We start from the raw sequence: 21,100 nt of genomic DNA, 5'->3' as shown, positions 1-21,100 counted from the left end.
AAAGTTTCTTTGACAAAATAACATTCAACCCTACTTATTACAGAAGTGAAAACCTCTATAAATTTGAGTAAATGAGTGCTCAAATTAGTCCAATAGCATGCCAAGACATTGACATAGCATCCCAAGTGATCTCACATCAAATAGACATCTCGAGAAGCATAAGTGACCTCCAATAAACAATGAGTGAAGGGTTTTCCCAAATTGTATTACAGGTCATTAAATTGTTTGTTGTAACGTAGACAAGATGGAAAACGAAGAAGGTCCATATGTTCAAGATCGCGAGGTGTATCTTAATCAGTGTGTCCCATGTCCTTGCTCTCAATGCAACTTGGCAATTAGACGAAAACACCGATTGTCTATAGAACACATACGATGATTTGGCAAGTTTTAATCCGAGATCATTGATCAAGGGATTGCGGATTTTTATATCAAGGAGAGGCTGCTTTCTTGCCGAAGGATCATGAACTCAATGCACATTTCCTTGGACGACCTCCAACACGTATAAATGCCGCAAGCTGATACGAACTGAAAATGGTCCACGCGGAATCACATCCAAATGGAATGCGGCGGTTCTCAGTTTTCTACGAGTTGCCATATTGGACCCACTTACAGGTCAACCACTTGTTGGATCCCATGCATATTTTCAAGAATGTGGGCAGCTTATTATGGGACCACATCATAGGAAAGAGAGACATTATAGGGACACGAATGGATTTGAAGGAGGTAGGTAAGATGGAGGTGCTTTGGCCGCAGTCGAGTGCTGATGGTCGCGTGTAGCTTCCTCGCGCTCCTTGGGTAAGTAATCAAGTCTATCTGCACTCCGACAAGTATGATGCGTTCTCTCAGGTCCGCATTTTCTAAAGACGACCAATGATCAGGGCTAAAATCCCATGACTGGCATAAGATATGTTAGGTTTGTACTACAAATGGATTGTAATTAGCGTGGGCATTTTGCTATTTGGAATGTAGCCATTATTCATAATGCTTTCTCATTTGTGGCAGTTTGTACTACCGATCGTGATCGCAGGATGTCTTACTCCAAAAATACGCGGGGCCATTTACAAGTTGTCGAATTTGGTGCAATGGATCTCACAGAAGGAGATTAAGATGTCCTCTATTGAATCCGCGAGGCGGGGAGTAGTGGAGACAGTCTGTCTCTTTGAGAAATACCTGCCCACCAGCATGCTCACGATACAAATCCACCTTCTTGTACATCTTGTGGATGAAGTGGAGATTGCTAGAACTGTCCATACGCGATGGATCTTCTTCTTGGAGTGCTTCATGAAAACCCTGAAAGGCTTTGTGCAACAACGAGCTTGGCCAGAAGGTAGCATGGCCGAAGGTTGGTTGGTGTCTGAGGCGCTAGTGCATATTTCACAATGGCTACCAACGGTGGAACCAGACAATGAAATGCTATGGTTGCTGAAGGACGATGATAGACTGACTGGAGATGTGGTGGTTGGAAATGGGGTAGAAAAAATAATGGATGCCTCAATGGAAGAGAAAGTGAATCGCTTTTGTATGTTGCACCATGCCTCTATGGAGACGTGGTTTGCCAAGTACCAGCAGATCGCTAGGCAAGATCGAGAGGAAGCGCGAGCTGAATTCCGAGGTAGTACGCGTCATCGACCGATTCGATATCCCGAAGGCATGGAGGAGATGCCACGGTTTATGTCAACACGATGGTTTCATGGAGCTTTGACCGCAGCGTCTCACGAAGGGACAGAGGTCTCAATGGAGGAGTGGGAATTCTCAAGGAGATGTAGTCCAAAGGTGATGAGGGGTTTAGAATCTGTTGTATCTAAATTTTATATCCGACATCTAATTTGAGGGTTTCAATGCACAATACAAAATATATAGTGCAGCATGGTCGCGCAAACGGCATTATCGCGTGGAGCATATTGACAAAATGTGCTCCACAATGGACTGTGGTATCATGGCAAGGTTAGAGCAAGAGAGCCGACGACGAGCAACGGATCCAAACACAATTGTGGATTAGATGGAGTATTTTGGGAACTTGCAAAGCATTGTTATGGTGGATTACGTAGCTTCTCCATGATACTATTCGATGTGCAGTGGTTCAAAGTGGTACTTGGAGGAGCTGGAGCAACAGTTCGACGAGGTCTATCTAGATTTCTCGAAATAGATTCCGAAAAAAAATGGACGGATTTGCACGACACCTTTGTGTTGCCGGCCCATTGTGAATAGGTGCATGGACTCATTTGCTTGCTAATTGTATTACGACATGGTTTTTGTCACAATGGTTTGAACTCTCTTGTACATGTTTATGAACAGATAATCTTCTATCCAAACCCCCGACAACCTCGATGGTGGTATGTTATACCTTCAACTCCCCGAAGTGCGAGAGTATATGATCAAAGTGATGTTTTGAGCATAGAAGAAGATAATATGCAAATAGAGGGGTCGATATTGCAAGGGGTGGAGGCCGTCGAAAGCTTGGAGCCAGCATCGGCTAACAATGATGGAAATACAGGAGTCCAAGAATTATTTGAGAATGAGGCAGACTCATTCTTTTGTGGTGATATGTCTATCGACCTTCTAGTGTATGCAGAGTTCTGTCAGGAGATTAACATGGGACCATAGGATATATCATACTTGGAGCATCCACTTACTCAATTCATTGACCAATCGCTTATAAGGGTACATAAGATATGCATTTTAAGTGAGATTTTTTAAAAATGATTTATATTATTGTGCTTTGCATGATTTAAATTGATTATTCTAACATTATTTTTTGTCTGTGTAGGTGACAATTTCAAGATGAGTCGAGGGATGAGCGATGAGGAGTTACATGACATCTTCGCACGCATGTCTCTAGACCAGATCACCAGATTCAAAGAGATGGTAGACCAGGAGCTATCTCGGTCTTTGTCAGGGCACTCTGCTAGATCTGCTTTAGTGCGATCGGATGCTTCGACTTCGAGCAGATGATCTCAACACTCACAACTTGGGCCAGAGAGAGGGAGTGCATCGGGATCAGGGGGTGCTGCAGAGATACAGAGGCAGTGAGCCCGCGGTCGACATGGGATACATGTGCAACTTCCCACTCTCGTGGCTCAGGTGGATGCTGTGGAGACATGGATGCGGTGTCTCCATCTCGTTGTTCAGCTGGAGCTACATCACCTCCAGGATTTGTCACACCTGTGGGGACGTCTACTCCAGTTACTCCGGCTTTTGCGCAGCTGTCAGCAGGTGGCACCCCTGTGGGTGCCACTCCGATAGATATTGCCCTCGTCAGTACACCGGATGCACAAAAGTCTCCTGGATGTGCCCAGGAGCGTGGACGCAGATGGGAGAGGACCCATCTTAGGCGGACTCCTAGGGGTTATGGATATCTAGTTGATAGTAGGTCAGGATCCATCATCATGAATGATGAGGGGAGGAGGGTGATGGCTTGCATGAGAGAGTTGTGCCAACAAGTTTTTCGGCACAACGTCTTGGATCATTGGAAGAACATACCAGAGGGAAGCAAGAACTACATAGTTGCAGCCTTGCACTAGGAGTTTTCGGTGCTAGCCGCAGCAGATAGATTCTCTACGGGCTGGATGATGGATTGCATGCGTGCATACATGTCACATAGATGATCCGACGCGTGCAAGGCAATCAAGAGTGGGGCTGCAAAGCCTGAGTGGTTAGATGCAGACGACTGGTGCCGACTAAGGGAGGACGTTGGAGTCAGTAGCACGAGGCGGTGAGGGCACGACTCGAGGCCGGAGTGGTCCATCATCTTGGGAGTGATGGCCACAGGACATATTTGGAGGACTTTGTAAGTTTTTCTTTTGTTTTGCTTCTTGATTTTTTTGAAATATTCTTTGTACTGACAATCATGTTTCTAACAGTTAGCATTTTGTTTTCTTTGTAGCACTCCATTATTACAAATCGCGATCGGATTGGCCTTGAGACTCGATATGCAGAGAGGCACGGTCTTAGGGCATTGATCGACCTTACCATGAGATATTTGAATGCATTATTGTATGTGGACTGATGTATTATTTCTTTTTCTGCAGAGTCTGTTTGATGCTCCTTTGCGGCGGGACGAGCTTTCGGAGGACGAGGATACGTAGCTCGCCCTTGGGTCCCTGGAGCTCACACCCCTTTATTTTTGAGTCGCCTGATCTATGTAGACATTTTCTATGTATTAGTGATATCCTGTCATGATTGTACCAATCACTTTTTATGCGATCATGTATTTATTTCATATATCAGTTTTATGATTTCAGTATACATTGTTTTTGTTTGCAAGCGCATTGTACACAGTAGTGCAGAAACTATTTTGTATGGCTCTCATAAAGCACACAGTGCTAAGTTGCCCTGCCACAAAATTTTTTTTCCCCTGTTACCATCGCTATTAGCGTCGTAAATTTTACTGCTCGTGTCGCTATTGGCATCGCTATGCACGTCGCAAACCGTCGCTATCAGCGTCGGTATTGGTGTCGCTATCAACGTCACATTCAATACCCACGCTGATAGCGATGGTTTGCGACGTGCATAGCGACGGCAATAGCTATTGGCATCGCTATGCATGTCGTAAACCGTCGCTATTAGCGTCGGCATTGGTGTCGCTATCAGTGTCGCATTCAATACCGATGCTGATAGCGATGGTTTGCGACGTGCATAGCGACGCCAATAGCGACGTTGATAGTGACGCCAATACCGACTGTTCTATGGTGTTATTAATAATGACGCTTTTTGCGACGACGGGGGCGAATTTTGTTGTTTGTATTTTTGTCGCTTTAAATGTCAGTATAAGGCCTATATCTTGTAGTGAACATAATTGTTATGTTGCATAGGGCCAGCACCAAGCATGCTCGTGCTACTAGATCCTTTAATTCTCAAAACACACGTCTCATATGCAAAGTGCATAAGAAAAAAATAAACTTATCATTCAATTAGCACTTATTTCTCCCTCCTCTCCCTACCCTTTAGGGTTGTGCATTTGGTAGTAGATTTAGAGAGTTTTTGGATGCATTTGACTTGATTAAACTTGCTAAAAATTATTTTCATCCCATGAGAACACCTTTGACACATTAAAATCCCAAAAATTTGTGATTTACCCTAAAACTTTGTGTGTTTATAGAAAAATCAATAAATGATTGATTCTTGCTTATTTTCTTAATGTTTCTCGTAAACCGTTCATTAACAATCAATAGCAATCATTTTCAACCATTTGCAATCAAGATCTACATAAAAAGATGTAATTTATCACTTACTCATAAAACTACACTTTATCTCACACATATCTCATATTTGGAAGACTAGTAATGCTCACTAACAACCTCTAACGCTCCTCTAAACATCGATCTATGCTCCATCATGTGTAAGTATTGAGTCCCAATTGAAATCTCTCAAATCAGCCCACCCTCTTCTCTCATAGATTATTGCATGAAACATATATCAAGAGGAGAGAGCGAGAAAGATTAAAATTTCATCTTTTCATTCACGGCTCCGTTTCTCACATGACATTAGGCAATCTGAAGCAAAAAAATGGTCAATTTCATGCCTCTCTCCATTCTTATTGATTCTCATAGTTACAAAATGCCCAAAATCATGAAATCAATGGGTGTAAGAAAATTTTCATCCCCTGCTCCCAATCATAAAGTTTTTGAAGTTTTAAAAGCTTTAGACCTTACTTATAAAATAACTAGTTCAAATCTTGCATGTTCACACTTCCAAACAAGTGCTTTCGTCTCCATTGAGGATGAAGGGGATGCAATGGCAGTGGAGAAGGAGAGGAGAAAGATGCGAGAGAGAAGAGTACATACAATGTAGGTGCTGTCCAACTGAACTGATAGCCTTATTGCACTATCATATTACATATGAATAAATAATGGGTGGTCATAGTGTACATAGGTAGGTCCAGGCCTTTTATCCCAACAACCTCCCACTAAAAGGCCAATGTGGCTGGGGAGTGAAAACAAAGAAAAGAAAAGAAAATACAAGGTGAGGAATCATGATATCTCACCCAACTCCCAATCAGAAAGCGAGCTGTGCAAGAAGTGTCGAGAACCTTTGCAGAAGAAGAGTCAAGCATCCTCAAGTCCATGAAATCTAGGAGATAAGCGATCTTGTAGCTCCATACAATGGAGCAATCTAAGAATGCTTCTCATGAATCAAGCACAACTCATCAGTGCACGGCTATAAAGCATCAAAGTCGTGCATAGCATCACCGTGGTGCATACAAGACAATGCAGAGCAATCAAACTCTCCAGAGTCAATCACTGAAAGAGAGCCAACATCTCGGCAACGGGGTCTCAAGACTACATGTAGCCTCAGCGAAGTGGAAGATTGACATATGGCTTGTTCTCTAGCCTGCAAAACTATAAGAAAACGGCTCTCATGAACCTGCAAGGGGTCTAGCCAACTGACCACCAACATCCTGACCCTGACTGCTATGCGTAGCTATGTCATTTGGGCCAATAAGTGCCTCATTTTCAACATAAATAGCTTGTTGTAATGGCAATGTAGCTGCTATAAAATCAGCCATAAAGCATATTGAATGCTCATCAAGAGGCTTGAGAGGTTTTTGCATCTCATAGAAGACAGCATGACTGTTGTATATGACCTGCTGGGCATCCAAATCCCATAATTTGTAGGCCTTAAAGTCACCATCTCCATAACCAAGGAGGATACATCTACATGACATAGGCTCATGTGGCATACGTATAGATGCCTGGCAGAGCCAAACATCCTCAAGTAATCATAGGAGGGGCTGCATGCCACTCCATGCCTCGTGGGGTGTAATACCATCCAAGGTCAAGCACGATGTCTTGTTAACCAAATAGACTGTCGTCATAAGGGCCTCAGCTTAAAAGCCATAAGACAACCCAGTTGTGGTAAGCATAAAAGAAACCTTTGCCTGTAAGGTCAGGCACATGCCATGAGCAATCCCATAATACCATGGGCATAAGAAATCAATTCCATATTGCTGACAAGAGGTCCAAAAGATGGGAGAGAGAGCATGACTCTCATAATCCATCTGCAAGCACCTAGGCCTGCTACCAAACAACAGATGAAGGGAACAAGGCTAGTCACTCACCCCACCTTGTGTCACACTTTGTTGATGAATATAGAGGACAACCCATACTTGCATCCCCATCTAGTTAGGATGAAAGCTTACATCACTCAAGGGATTATCAATGAAGAGTAACTTCATTGTGTCAATGACATCAAATAGAATTTGTTGATGAAGAGGCATACATAGAGAGGTAGTTGACATATCATGAACTTGAATTACATGGAGGTCATTTCATCTATTGTAAGAGTCAGATGCATTGTGGAATCATAGGACACAATGCACAAGGGAAGTGGCTTTAAAAATATACCATGAAGATTGCTACATGGGTTTCAACTATTCCGGACTGCAAGGTATTACCAACTTTTCCATAACCAACTTTCCATCCAAAGGTGTTTGCCATCTTTTCTTGGAGCATGGCCTGTTATGATAGGAAAATTATTCCTTTTCTCCCATAATAGATTTTTTTTTTCTTATTTTTTTTCCTTCTTACTCCCAAGGGTGTTTCCACCTTTTCTTGAAGACTAGGTCGATATGGCAAGGACCAAAGTCTTTTTCTCTTGTAACCCTTTTTTTTTTTCAAAAGAAAAAGCCTAGTTGTCAAAACCAACCTGATAGCCTCCGATTTTATCACCAAAAAGGCTAAAAGAATGTGGTTCTTCATTGACAAAATATTTCCTTTTATCCAAAATTTTTGGCTTACACATCTTTGTAAAATGCTTAATGTCATATTTTGTAAATTCTATTGGCTCATTAGTGGGTCTACACATTTTAATGCCAATGCATACAAAACCTCTCTTCCTTTGGTTTATAAAGCTCAAAGATATAGCCATGTATACACAAAATGGAAAGCCTAAGCCTAAGGTTCAAAAATCATGTAAATGTTCTCATTTTGAATAAAGAAAAGAAAGAAGGAAAGAATAGTCGTGATTGTGGGTGGTTGAGGAAGTTGTAACTTCTCTCTTCCTTTATCAACCCATGCATACGGTCTTTTCTCTCTCTCTCTCTCTCTCTCTCTCTCTTGCTTGGCACAACTTCTTTCTTGATTCTTGTTCTCTGCTCTTTGTGCTCTACTACAAGATCAATGGAGAGTGAGGGTGAGGATGAAGATGGGAATGCCTTTCATGTATTCCTTTTGCGTGTCAGAACTTAGGCAAGGTTCTTGCAATATTTCATGGCTATGGGCAAAGCCCAAGGCATATACTTTGCCTGTTGGAAGCTGGGTTTTGTGGGTGCTTGGAAGGGGTTATTCATTGGTGCGTTTTCCGAGAGCAACTAAGCCATGAGCGTTGTAAGAAAAGAAAGCCAGGGGGCATGGACTCATACAAGGAAGCAGAGAAGGGTTTGGAATTTCAAGGCGGTTGCTACTGTATTGATTGGGTGACAAGCCAGAGAACGAAGATGCTACAGGTTCAAAGCCAAGCTTGCGAATTGTGCGGAATAACATGTGCGGATCTTCAATCTTGCCATGGAAGCCAGTCGGATTTGAGAAGAGGAGGAGGATGTTGCCTAAGCTTGCGAAGATTTCACAAAAGAAAGATGGATGGTGCTTGTAAAGAGTCGAATACAAATGTTGAAGATGGTACAAGAAGGTGAAATAAAAAATTCAGAGAGAAGGATGGCAATGGAGGAAGTAGAAGAAACGGAAGCAGAGGTAGCCGCATTCCCCTCAACATCGGCAAACCAGTTGCGCAAATCGAGAGGGGAAGGGGTGGAGGCATAGGAGGCTATTATTATTTTTACATGGTGCACACAAATTAAAAGAGGACACGTGGAGCTCACCGGCGCTGTCGTGCAGGTGCGTAGCTACTACAGCATCATCGACATCATACAATAGCCCTTGTGTGGATGGGTATGTTATGAAGCAATAGAAGAAGACGACATCTTGCCATGCTTCTTCCATCCTCCTTATTATTTTCCTGATCCTTCACCTCTTGAAGGAACCCTCATGGCGGCCACAATTCCTGAATTCTTTCCTTATCTTCTACACACCATAAAACTAAAAGCCAATACATTAAAGCTCAACTAATGAAAAGAAAATATACACCATTGCATGTATTGGGTGGAGCTCTTCAAGATTGATTTTCTTTTGAGGGTGTACAACAAGATCAATCTTTTGTGGGAAAATTAATCCATGGTACTTCCCATGGATTAGTAGAAAATGTGCTTCAATGTGGTGCTTCTTATTCCTTGGCTCAAGATTGTGGGCATACTTGTGTTATTTTGCTAAGGGTATTTTTCCTTGCTCTTTTTGAAGTGAAATTTGGAGATTTTTACAAGTGTTGGTGTGAAGAAAAAAGTTAAAGATGAGTGTGAAGAATATGGTGTCTTTGGATGGGTACCGATTGAGGTGATCCAATTTGAAGTGAAGTGAAGGTTTGTAGTCTCTTCATCAACATATGGTGCTTATTTCAAGGCAAAGTGTCTTTTCAAAGTGTTCGCGGGAGCTCACAAGCTAAGTGGGGGAGGAATGATAGCCTTCAATTTTATCACCAAAAAGGATAAAAGAATGTGGTTCTTCATCGACAAAATATTTCCTTTTATCCAAAATTTTTGGCTTACACATCTTTGTAAAATGCTTAATGTCATATTTTGTAAATGCTATTGGCTCATTGGTGGGTCTACACATTTTAATGCCAATGCATACAAAACCTCTCTTCCTTTGGTTTATAAAGCTCAAAGATATAGCCATGTATACACAAAATGGAAAGCCTAAGCCTAAGGTTCAAAAATCATGTAAATGTTCTCTTTTTGAATAAAGAAAAGAAAGAAGGAAAGAACAGTCGTGATTGTGGGTGGTTGAGGAAGTTGTAACTTCTCTCTTCCTTTATCAACCCATGCATAGGGTCTTTTCTCTCTCTCTCGCTTGGCACAACTTCTTTCTTGATTCTTGTTCTCTGCTCTTTGTGCTCTACTACAAGATCAATGGAGAGTGAGGATGAGGATGAAGATGGGGATGTCTTTCATGTATTCCTTTTGCGTTTAGGCAAGGTTCTTGCAATATTTCATGGCTATGGGCAAAGCCCAAGGCATATACTTTGCCTGTTGGAAGTTGGGTTTTGTGGGTGCTTGGAAGGGGTTATTCATTGACACCCACCATTGAAGCACTAAAAACTGCATGGATAAACTCCATGGATTGGACCCCAATCACAAGATTAAACATTGCAAATTAACCTCGCAATAGATTTGACATTCAAGTGCTCCTCCCGCTTGCTTCCACAAAGGCATGAGTGTGGATGTTTTGCTATTGATAATTGATTAGTCCTACCGAATTGCAAGTGTGAGGTGTTAAGAGTTTGGAAGAGTGGGGTCGCTTCACATTGAATATTAATCCTTAGGGTTTTTTTTTTGAAGAAGGCTTTCTTATCTATCTCTATCAAATGGGTCAGTATGTGGAGCATGAAGAGGAAGATGAAGGTCGATATGTAGAGATCGTCGTGTGTTTGCAGGGGCTAAGGAGGGTATTGCCATGAGTGGATTGTCTAGTGGAGGACGACAGCAGGACAACATCGCAATGTTCTTCTTCTTCTTCTTCTTCTTCTTACTTTTCGTCCTTTGCTTCATTTTCAGGCTTCTCGTCGTCGAGCTTTCTCCGTTTCAACTCCATTGCTGGAAGCAGGATGAAGAAACCTTGTACAGAAGCTCTCTCCTCCTCTGGCTCTTCTTCTTCTGCTTCTTCCTCTGCTTCAACTTCTTCCTCTTCTTCTTCTTCTTTCGTGTGTGTAGATGGATCCTGAAGAGTTTTGGGCCACACCTGTTGTATATAACCGCCGTGGAAAGTCTCAAATATCTCTAAGAGGTTGATGGGTTTGGCACCACACGGCCTCACTGGAAAGTCTCAAATATCTCTAAGAGGTTGACGGGTTTGGCACCACAAGGCCTCCTTGAGAAACTACCCATTGCTTAATATGCTCAGTAGCTTCTAATTGAAAACAAGCTCGAAAAACATCCACAAGGATTTGTGGCTTCACACCCACACGTCCACTGCCAAGTCATTTCTTTGCATTCTTTCTAATCATCTTAGATCAGAGCAAGCAAGGGCGTCATGCGGACCTTGGATTCTTTTTTTTTTCTTCATATGGGGATTACTGGTCTTGCAGAGAAGAATTTACAATATTTTTTTCTATTAAACCTTTCAGAGATACATGAAGCATATCCCAAACTTACAAAACTCAATTAGGGCACTTCCCCTGAAATCTTCAGAACTACTTCAAGCACGCCCCCTGGCAAGATCACCAAAAAATGAGAAGCCCAAGGATGCACTGAAATCTGTCAAAGAACCAAGCCTCGAAGCGGCATCTACAATGCCTGGTCCATGAAAATTTTCCAAAGAGAGTGCTCTCAACCATCACATAAGAACACAAGCTCACAGAAAATCTCGCAATGATCTACATCTTCACTCTCATCCTCATCACAATCCATGAAAAAATTGAAGCACAGGAGGAGGTGAGAGGCCACGTTTGAGCCAAGAGAGAGAGTGAGAAAGAGAGAACGCATGCAAAGATAAAGGTGAGAGGTAGTTACACCCTCAACCACCTTCCTTCACACGGCTCTTCTAACTTCTCTTTTTTTTATTTATTTATTAAAACAATTTACATTATTAGCTGGACCTTTGAACTAGGTCTTTTAGTTCAAATGAAAAGAAGTAGAACTTTGCACACTCATCTCATGTGGAAGGCTTTTTTTACCATGGTTTTATAATTGCAGATTGGGCTAATAACCATGGCATGATACATTATTTTGGATTTGACTTGAAGAGAAAAATATGTATGTAAGACAAAATGTTACATTGAAGCTCAAAAATTATGTCAAAAATAGCACATCTTGGGGGTTAACACAACCCGCCACATTCATTGATTAGAAGGATAGGAAATATAATAGGGGCAAGAGCTAGAGAACAAAAGGTATAGTAGAAATCATTTGCTTTATCAATACAATCCACATGATGATGACGACTATTAGAAGTAGCATAAGTAGTATTAAGAAGTGATCCCAAAGGGAAATAGGGACTCTCGACTGTGATTGTCAAGATCCCCAAGGAGGGTAATACTTCTTTAGATGGTAGCCATTGATTTGGAAGGGATCATTAGAGGATTCTACAACTTGGATCTGAACAGAGCCATTGGGGTTGACTGCAAGTATCCTATAAGGGCCCATCCAATGTTGTTTGTTGTTGAAGCTTTCCAAGGAACTTTCCAAAGCTTGAATCATAGGCAAGGACAAGATCACCTTCTTTGAATTCTTTTTGTTTGATGAAGCTGTCATGGTAGACTTTGCATCGAGTCTGCGTGGCTTCCATGTACTATAAGGCTATCCTTTGAGTCTCATCCAAATATTCTTAGTGCAGGAGATGGCACTGTAGGGACTCTGCATCTCCTCGCAACTCTTTAATAGCCACTTGCAAATATGGCAATTCTATTTCTACTGGAAAGATAACTTCTGTACCATAGACCAACTCAAAAGATATCTATCTTCTTGTGGTCTTATGGGAGGTTTTGTATGCCTAGAGAGCTTCTATCACTTGGTCATCCCAATCATAGCAATGTGTAGTAATTCTCCTTGTCAGGATAGAGTAAAGGATGTGATTGGTGACTTTGAGTTGATCCTTGGCTCTGGGGTAGTAGGATCCTAGGTAGTTCACTATATGTATACCCCCAATATCACGTAAGACCATATTGAGGAATATGGGAATTTCCCACAAGTTTGGGACATGTGGTCAAATCTTTGGACTTGTCATAACTTGAACATTATAACTCCAAATTGAGTGCTCTATAGCTCAACAGATTCCAATTTTCAAGCGCTTTCCAATGATAGGTACATCATATGGTTTTGACAAACTTATGGGCATGTTATCCGGGTGCCACCTTTTTAGTATTAAAAAATGGAATTGGGAGATTTCCAAACTCACTAATATTGTGTTACATGAGTTCAAGGCCTATTTATAAATATCCTTATTTGTGAAATTTTTCTTAATAAAATGTAACCCTTTTCTATTCAATCTGTAAGTAACCCCTTTATATGGGACCCTTTTGTATGTAAAAAATGTGTAAAAATGGTATTTTAAAAATCCCTTATGTTGAACTCACATGATACATATATATATTTATGACTGATCTCCACGGGAGTAGGATGTGGACTTACAATGGTAGATCTCGTAGATGTTTCTTAACTCTTCCATGATCTTGTATAGAAATTGGATGCCTCTATCACTGACAAGCTCTAAAGAACTACCAAAGTGAGTGATACTATTCTTTTACAAGAATAGAGCCATGTTGTTGCCATTATCTCACTAGAGAGCTTTGGGTTCACATCGCTTTGTGACATAATCAATACATACTAGAATGTATTTGTTCTATTTCCTTCTAGTTGGAGGGTTGATAGGGCCCACAAATTCAATGCCCCACTTTTGGAACGACTTTAGGGGAAGGATAAGCTATAGTGGCATGGCACTAGTTTTGGCAAGTTTTCCTATTCATCGATAGATATCGCAGTGCTTACAATAATCATAAGCATCTTTGTGTAGTATAGACCACCAGTATCCTGTGACTAAAGCCTTCTTGGTTGTTGCTTCTCCTACGAAGTGTCTTCCACATGGCTCATCATGGCATACTTTCAATACAATCTTGATCTCATCTCTTGCAACACATCTTCTCGACACTTCATCTTTTCCTTTCTTATACAAAATGCCACTTAGCAAGGTGTAGGGGATTGATTCCAATAGAAGTTTCTTTTTCTCTGAGCTAGAGATGTCGAGGGTACTATTGTGTGGCCAAGAGGTTGGCAATGTCTACATAGCAAGGAGTTATAGTTTCAACTAGAAATAAAGCTACGTCAGGAAGGTCTAGATCATCTTGCTCCACTTCCTCACTCTGAGGGATTTGCGATAGATGATCAGCCAAGACATGAAATGACTAGATCTAGTGACCACTTCAAAATTAGACTCCTAGAACAGAAGGAGACATCTCATCATTTTTCCTTTAATATATATCTTACTCATTAAGAAGAACAGAGTATTATGATCCAGATAAAACTTGAAGTGTGTCGACAATAGGTAGTGTCGAAACTTGTTTAGGGCAAACACCATTGTAAGGCACTCAATCTCTATCATTGTATAGTTCCTCTCTCTATTGGTGACTTTTTAGCTTACATAATAGATGGATTGATGTAGCATTGAGGAGCCGTTTTGGAAAAGGATTGTGCCTAGCCCTTCAACTAATACATTAGTATATACACAAAATTCCTTTGTCCAATTAGGAGGCTGCAAGATGTATGCTTTAATCAAACACTACTTTAAGGTATTAAAGACTTCTTCGCAATCATTTGTCCACATGAACTCTACATATTTCCTTAGGAGCTTATGTAGGGGAGATGCCTTTGTTGCGAAGTGTGCGATGAACCTCTTATAGTAGTCCACATGACCAAGAAATCCTCTCAACTATTTTAGGCTGGTTGGTGCAGCTAGGGCTGTAATCTTTTCAACTTTGGCAAGCTTTGTTGCTATTCCTTATGCAAAGACAATGTAACCTAGTAGAACACCTAAAGAGACTTCAAATATGCATTTTTCAGGGTTGTGAGATACCCCATACCCCTAGCATCAATCAAAACACTTCTTTAAGTATTCCCAATGCTCACAGAGTAGACAAGATGAAGAAATCATCTAGATATACCTCAATGAAATCATGTGGATGATTTTGGAATGCAACCATCATGACTCTTTAAAAAGTAGTAGGGGCATTTTAGAGCCCAAACGGTATTACTATGTAGGGATAGGTATCCCATTCTGATGTGAAGGTTAACTTGGACATGTATTCTTCTACAATCTACACTTGATTGTGCCCACTAAAATCATCCAACAATGAATAGAGTTCATGGTTTGATAGTATGTCTAACAATTAGTCTGTGAAGCGGATAGGAAAATGAATGTTCTTTATTTTGGAGTTCATCTTTCAAAAGTCCACACAAATCTGAAACTTTTCATTCTTCTAGTTACGACCACAATGAAAGAAATCCATTCACCATTTGCCATTGGATAGATGAACTTAGCTTTTAGGAGCTTCAACAACTCTTCTTTCACCATGGTAGAGTACTTTGGATTTATGCACCTGTATCATTGACAAGCTTAACATCAAGTGCTAGGTTGATGTGATGTTGACACACTGTGGGATCAATCCCCTTCAAGTATTTATAAGACCAAGAAAAAATATCAAGGTTCTGCTTCAATAGGTTATGAAGGGTCAACAACCCCTCTTCTAAAAGGCTGTTGCCTACTTTGAGATGTCTTTTCATGCCATCTATATCCATTAAAGTTAGTTGTATTTCAACTTCCACTTCTCGAATAAAGGTTCCATGGAAGGACTACTTTTGGATACAAATTTGACTCCAACAAGGGAATGGCATCCTTGCTCTATGTTTCACTAAAACTTGCTTTGACCTTCATAAGGAGTCATCTAGCTCTTTGGGATGTTGAAGTGGTATCAAGGCTATTTCTATTTTTGTTGGACACTCAATTACTTCTTGACTTGAGAAATCATCTTCTATGGATGCATCCTGAAATGTCACATAACAGGGACTATCTACATTTTATTTGGGCTGTAGGATTGGTGCTTGTTGGCAAGGTGTATCATCATCATCATTTCTTAGGAAGGATAGTTTAGAGCAACAAGAGCCACTGTTAAAGGAAGGCTTATTTTTCTTCATCTACATCTTATAAATCTTTTGCCTATGATGAGATTCATTTACTAGTCTGAAGGGTATCATAGTAATTCTATCCAATAGCATTGAATCCTCAACTTCTATGGCCTCTGGGTCACCCTCCTTGTTAGCATCCTCTTCTAGTTGGATAGCTTCTTCCATGTCACTTTCAACATTTGCATCTATACTTTCATCATTGTTCTTTAGACTCTCTGTGTGCATTATAGGGGCTTTGTAGGAGAAGAACAGGTTCTTTGTTGCATCTTCTGCTTCTACTTCTATATCTTCTTGTGCTTCTGAATGTAGCTTTGTTGTGGCCATATAATAGGGAGAGTAATACATCCATACCTCTATCTCGCTATTAGAGGTAATCTTAGAATTCATTCCTAGTTTTGGTAGAAGGTATTCACCCATCATTAATAACTTTGTATCTTTTGCGAGTTAACTTTCAGTGCCCACTATTAGGGATTGTGCTTTTGGTTTCTTCAAGAATTTTTTTTGACGGTGTTGTCTTTGGTTGATGTTCCATCGTCCACTACATTGGGAGAGTCAAAGGAGACTTTTATGGAGGTGGATCCATGACCTTTCTGTGAACTATACATCTTCAATACTACTTTTTTTTGTCCCCTACCTAAGGTTAACATTCCTTTGAATGAATCAACTCTTACTCTTGCTCTTGCTCTTGCTCTTTCTCTTGCTTTAAATAGCCACAATCTTCCCAACAATAGAGGGTAAGATGTACCATAAGAGTTTGGCTTTAGCACCAAGTATAGTTAGAAACTGGATGGGGGGGGTCCTTGTACCTCCCCTTCTCGTGAGGTCATCCATTCCAATATTTTTCACACCATTGCACACTTAATTGGAAGTCTCCCATAATTGGGCTATCCATCTAGTCCCCAAAACCTTAAGGTAATGGATGACCTTTGGTCTATCTAATTATGAAAATATTCCTCCATTCAGCCTAGGATTCAAACCTAGTCTGAACTCATCACTGATGCATCCATAGTGAGGCAGTTTTCTCTAGCAAGTGTCGATTGCATTTTCCAAGCTCAGTAACCTAAGCAATGATACCAAGTTAGAAACTAGGTGGGGGGCCCTTGTACCTCCCCTTCTTGGAAGGTCACCCATTCCAGTATTGTTTACACTAGTGATGTGGTTTTCTCTAGGAAGTGTGGATTGGATTCTCAACAAGTATGTCATCCAACAATCTATGCTAGTAACTATAGTCTTGATGTATGGGAGGATGCCTAAGGGCTTAATTTGGCTTTGGTTTATTGCCACTTTGATGAGCCACTAGGTGGGCTATATGCCTTGTAAGCCTAGATCTTTCATCATCACATCCATGATGTTCACTAAAGATCCTCCATCTAGCAATGCACTTGTAATGATACAACCTTCTATTTAGGCGCCAATCTTCTCTAGAGTGCCAGGATCCAAGAAGGCACTGTCCATCTCTACTTATTTTATAGGCTTAGGGACTCTATTGGGTTTTTTAACACTTGCACGGTTGGCAATCTTTAGATCATGTCATCACATGAGAATACTTTTAAACCTTTTTTGGTAACTAAGGGATAGCACTAGCAGTTGATAGAATGTCAAGTTAGGGTTATATTTTTTTATTGGATCCACTCACTTTTCCAACCAACTAGGAAATGGTGTCTATATCCACTTTCATATTTTGTCTTTCTTCAAACAAGTATTACATTGCCACTTTTTCTATCACATGGGGTACATCCATCTCTTTTATATCTTGGACCTTTGATCCTACTTCTGTAATTACCTTTGCATCCTTCTGTGGCACTGGATTGCTTATGTATTGTACTAACATGTGGTTCTATTGGAAGCTTGAACTTCACAACTTTGGCAATGAAAATGTTCTCTTTTGGAACAATTGGTTCTCTTTTCTTAGCACGTATTACTGCACCAACTTCTAGTTCTACCAGATTGGAGATAGGTTATTGGGCCTTCTATTAGTTGTCATTGGTGTTGGCCTTCACAAGGGCCGAACTAGGATAAGCTTTGGCAGTGTAGCCTTCTCCTTTGCATTGATTGCATAAGGGCTTGTAGTGCACTCACCTTCTAGTGTTTCGATAGTTTGGGGAGATGTGACCCTTTTCTCCACATCTCTAATACTCCACTTCTCATCTCTGTCCACTTCCATACTATCTTCCTTTGTAAATTTGGGCAAGGAACCTCCTTGGACCAAAATTAGGACCAAACACTCTAGGCTTTAGGCCGATATCTTGGGTTATCAACTTGGATTCGAACAGGTTGAACCTTGCTTCCTTATCTTTGTTCCTTCTTTCATCCATCTCCTTTAGATAGCAGATATCCTCTATGTGGTTCTTTCTTAGGCAATATGAATAGAAGGCTGCAAGGATAGTTGGCTTTTAGGTACATTCAGTGGCTAAATGTCCCACTTGAAGGCACTTTTCGCACAATGTGTTTGACTACACCACATCCCTTCCATCTCTTGTAGTACTGGATATGCTAGCAGTATTCACTTTCAATGTCTGTAGCTATTATGTAATCACATCCATCAACTCTTTCTTGATGATTACAATTGAATGGGACAAATATTCCTTCAAATTTTCTCTTCCTAGAGTGCTTAGAGTAGGGTTTTGGGAAGTCTCTATAATCATTTCATAGATTGGTTAGGTTCTTCCAGAGGTCCTTTGCTATGATTTTGATTTAGATCTCTTCTTGAAACTATTGCTTGTTTCTTGTTCTAGTTTGTAGTTGTTGAGTTGCCATATGGTTTATAGTGCCCAAAAAATTTGGAGTTCTGAGGTTTATCAAGGATATACAACTAGTAAATAAAGTAACCATCAAGAATGTTGGAGTAGGGAAATTAGTGGATGAGTCTATTGAGGATTTTGTAGGTAGAGCTATTTACACTCTAGTTGATCTTTACTCGAGATATGACCAATTTGAGTTGTCTTTGGAGAGTAGAGATTTGACTACTAAAAAGGATCCATTGGTCGTGGTAAGCTATGTACTCTACCACAAGAAGCTATGAATTCCAAGTTGAGAATGCAATGAACAAGATATCTTCCTTAGAGATTATAGTCCTTAATATGACGCCATTTCTAATTAATGATGTGCCAATTAAAGGCTAGGTAGAGAAAGAGAAGAATGAGGCATTGAATAACCAATGCTATAGGTTTTTGTTTGTTGAGCATACAGAAAATTGTGAGAAATTTCCATCCATATTGGAAGAAGTGAAATTGGCCCTGTCAAGCTAAAATTCAAGTGCTTGGAGTGAATGAGGTACTCATATTTGGGCATATATGTGGTCCATATGGTAGGAGACCTTCCCTTACTAAGGCTGATGCTATATAGAAGACTGTGTAGAGTTATTCATTAGTATCAAAGGCTAGGAGATTTATTGGTGCATGTGTCTTCTATATGATTTGGATTCCACACTTTGCCCATATTACAAATGAGCTCTACTAGTTGCTCAAGAAAGTTTATAAACTCTTTTGGGATAGAAGACATATCAAGGCTATGAGAAAGCTTAAGAAATTATCGCAAGCTACATCAACATTTAGGAAAGTATGCTATGCATGCGGTATACTAATAGTGATTACAATGGATACCAACCCCATTGGGATTGGATGCACCATAGTGCAAGATGATGCACACAGGAACATGTATGAAGTGAGATTTGGAGCCAAGTCTTGAATTATAGATAAACATGATAGCCACAAATCAAAAGAGAGCTATGGGGTGCAGTAGTTTCCCTAAAGTGTGATAAAAAGTATTTTATTAGAGCTTGTATTGTTATACAGTTAGATTGTTTCCTGATCTTAGGTTGAGCACGAGCTATTCAACACCCAACATTGTTATGCTTAGCCTACATAAAATATGTGAACCCTAAGTTTGAGTAGATTGTAGAAAAAGAAAACCTAGTTGCAAATATGCTATCAAGAGCAATATATGATGATAAGAAGAGCTTACTTACAGATGATGATGAGGCTAAAATTTCAACCCAACTGTAAACCATGTATGCCATGTATCATCAGTGGAAGCTTTTGAAGAAGCATTGTAAGTAGATGAATGGTTACAAATTGCAAAAAACTTGAGCACATTGATTAGAAAGGTTGATTAGACTGATAGAGAGTCAAGAGACTTATGGTTTGGGGGGTTTGCTAAAAAATATGTAAGCATATCATATGGGTTCAAAAAAAAGAATAGATTTTAAAAATATTAGTTTCATACATATTTTATATATAGAAGGGTAATATATAAAGGGGCAATTTATAAATTGAACAGAAAAAGGTTTATTTTATTTCGAGAAATTCACAAGGGTATTTTTAAATAGCCCTTGAATGCATGTGAAAAAGAGGGTTTACATATAGTGAACCCCTAAGGCTTATGGATACTTCTTGAAGGATGAGCTATTATGGAAACACCCAAGAGAGATGGGCTTCCATTGAGAGTAGTCATTAGGAGAAATATGGACTCTCTTTTCTCCCCCTTAAGGAGTGAATTTAAAAAAAAATGCCTAACCAATGAGAGAGATGGGATTCTAGATTCATGTAGCATGAATCTTTTAGCCATATCTTGGCCCAAATCTTCCCTCAATAATAAAATAAAGAGAAATGTGGAGAATATAAAGCTATCACTTCTTAAAAGTTAGTGACTCTAATTTTTCTTTTCTCATTTTTCTATGTTTGACTTTTCATACCTCCCCTTTTTAGTTTCCCCCTCTTTCTTAGGGAAAACTCAAATTTATTATTTCTCTTTCCCCGCTTTTTCTTTCCTGATGAATTTTACAGCCTCATTGTTGCTTGTCATGTCTAAAGCCCTTTGAAATTTCATTACCTCTACATAAATAGAGATTGAGTTTCTCATGTTTTATGAGAGCAGAGCTTATTCTACAAAAGCCCTTAGATTTTCTTAACAAAAATTTATAGGTATATTGTTCTCTTCCATGGATGTTCTATGGTAAAGTTTTGTCTAGTTTGGAAAAAACCTGTGTCAGCTATGTGTACACTCTAACATGAACTTTCTTTTGTTTTGATACTCTATGAGTCTCTCGCAGTCAAGAATAATGATCATTTAAATACTCAACTTCTTCTTTAACATCTTTGGGTTTCTTTGTAAATAGGATTATAGGTATGTTGTCTTGTTTTGTTATTCCTCCGTAGTTAAATTTCGTCTCGTTTGGTCAAAATCTATGCAAGTTATATGCATACAAAGTTTTCCTTTACTTTTATACTCCAAGAATCTCCCACAGTGAAGAACAAGGTTTTCTAAAAACTCAACTTCTTCAACATGATTTGACATGAGATTTCTTTTGTTTTTGTACTCCATGAATCTCACAGTGAAGAAACAATGATCTTGTAATAACTCAACTTCTTGTTCGACATC

Source organism: Lygodium microphyllum, chromosome 10 (genome assembly GCF_053477565.2).
Source record: "Lygodium microphyllum isolate KBCC chromosome 10, Lygodium_microphyllum_v1.1.10, whole genome shotgun sequence".
NCBI lineage: Eukaryota > Viridiplantae > Streptophyta > Polypodiopsida > Schizaeales > Lygodiaceae > Lygodium > Lygodium microphyllum.
The sequence above is the reverse complement of the archived record's forward strand: the minus strand, read 5'-3'. Positions refer to the sequence as shown.